Source organism: Pinus tabuliformis, chromosome 3_2 (assembly GCF_031772625.1).
Source record: "Pinus tabuliformis cultivar Carrire ecotype Pingquan chromosome 3_2, CPIR1, whole genome shotgun sequence".
Taxonomy (NCBI): Eukaryota; Viridiplantae; Streptophyta; class Pinopsida; order Pinales; family Pinaceae; genus Pinus; species Pinus tabuliformis.
The window spans coordinates 492,959,477-492,961,849 of NC_142302.1; positions in this window are offsets into that span (position 1 = coordinate 492,959,477).

Below are 2,373 nucleotides of genomic sequence, written 5' to 3' on the forward strand. Positions count from 1 at the left end.
TTGTTTCAGATCATCGACAGTGAAGCCTCTATCAAGTGTCACTACCTTTACAACCTCTAAAATTTGGAGTTCTTTATAAAAAAGGAATGTGAGATTCCAATAACCACACGTTGACAGTGTTGGAAACCACCAACATACAGGGGGTATCCCTAATATGAAGTCCCAACTAAACCTCACATCATTTGGGATAGGAGCCCCATCAGGGAAATATGCCCAAATTCCATTATTACGTTCTTAAAGATTTTCCTTGGATGCAATTTTCAACATAAGAGAGAATGCATATACTTTTGAGATAAGCAAGTAAGTTTTTGTGATACAGACGGTTGCAATGTGCACAAAGTACTTTCACGAAGGAGAAAAGAAAGAGTGAGCCTTTAGAAGAAAAGTAATAATACTATCCTAATAAAGGCACATGCATACATGTAGAAATAATCGTTGATTAATTTGTGAAATAGTTCACAAGGTAACAACAATCACGAAAGCAAATAAGGATGCACAATTCAAAGATGTGTATCAAAGCCAACAAAATAGTTCATTTTATTTAGCACATATAAAACACAAACATGCATAGCAAACATGAAAGAATAGTCTTACAACATTCACGATACATGCATGAAAGTGTGCCATCTCTGAGAGCTTCAAAACATTAAGTGAAAGTTCCAAGATACACAATTACAATGTTGCATCACTAGCTCCAATAGTGGAATGTTAAGCCACCACTTGCTCCTCAAAATAATGATCTTCTCTCCTATGCCTAGCTTGAGAAGCCAAGGTGAAAAGTCCTTTGCTTGAGCTATGAGGTTTTATTTATAACAAATGAGGTGACCTTTCACCTCCCATGTGACTCTTGACCTCCCTCATGACTCTTGACCTCCCATGTGACTTTTGAGCTCCTACATGAATCTTGGAATTCCTAGTGACTCTTTACATTCCATGTGTGACCCTTGGGCTTCCACACATTTTACATTTTCCAATTTTCGAAATTACATAATTAATTCCACCAATAATGTGGCAAAAATACATGAGACAAAACAACACTCTTGTGTTGACACTTTGAAGAGCTACAATTTTGCAACTATGACATGAAACTTCATTGGAATTTATCAATGCCAAGTTCTTCTCTTTGTTGTTATGCCTTTAATCCTTCATGATAGATCTTGCCTGTACTTCATCTTTAACCTCCAAAGGGTCTAGTTATAGCATTGGAGTCTTCCAAGTCATTTTAGTTCCAAAATATCTATCATAGTATAGAGTTTTGCTATCTCCTTGTATGATAAACTCTTTGTGTCTCACCTCCACAAGTGTCTTCTTGCAAAATCTCCTTGATGACCTCCTTGAACATTATTTTCCATGTTAAGATGGTAATACCTGCAAGTGAAGTTCACTCATGGCAAGACAATATCGATCCCAAAATCACCTATTCTACCATTGTTTTCTCATGCAAAATGTTGACTATGGGACAATGCGAAAGGACTGAGAGAGAGGGATTCTTGGGTGAAGAGCGTAGAGGCAAGAAGCAAGGGGTGAAGCTTTGGGCAATTTTACTACACAATTCATAATGATTGAGGAGGAGGCTCTAGGGATTGCACAGGCTTCCATTGCATGGCTCAAGAGATGGCCTTATTGTATACTGAGAGTGCATAGTGTGCAATACAAGGAGGGGATTGATCAAGGCTTGAATAATGGGCAAGTGTAAGCAGTAAGGTTGAGTGACTATGCTATGAAGTTACTCAATTCACAGTGAAGGAGGTTGTCCTCAAAATGGGTGCAGTGAATCAGTCCGGGTAAGGGCCTGATCATTAATGCTTAGGAATGCGCAATGTGCTCACCACTTGGATAGAGGTTGAATGTACTCTTGACTTGTGCAAGATGTGAGGACAAGGATGAACTCCAAAATTGACTAAGTGCAGGATTAATGGACAAGAGAGTGAGAGTAGGAGCATTCAATAGACCTTGAACATGATCACACACACATATACAACCAAGCACATGACAAGAAGATGCACAATACCCAAAACCAACATGCATACCATGAAATGACAATAAGTCAACACTTATGTCCAAGTGCGACTATTAGGGTGTATATCTTTATGACATAAGTGTCGAATGCAATCAAAATGTGCGCTATGCCATGGGAATGTTTCCAACACATGTGTTAATGACAAGCATGATCAAATAATGCAAGAGAGTATGTTGGAGCTGCCTCTTAAAGGTGTGCCAGGGTTGCTTCTGACAAAAGACGACACTTAAAAATTCTTTAAAAAGGAACTTGAACACCTAGAAGAACTTAGAGAGAAAGTATAGAAAAACTTTAATGACTCGAAATGGCAGGTCACACAATCAATTAGAGGCTCTAAAATTTGAATGTAAGTA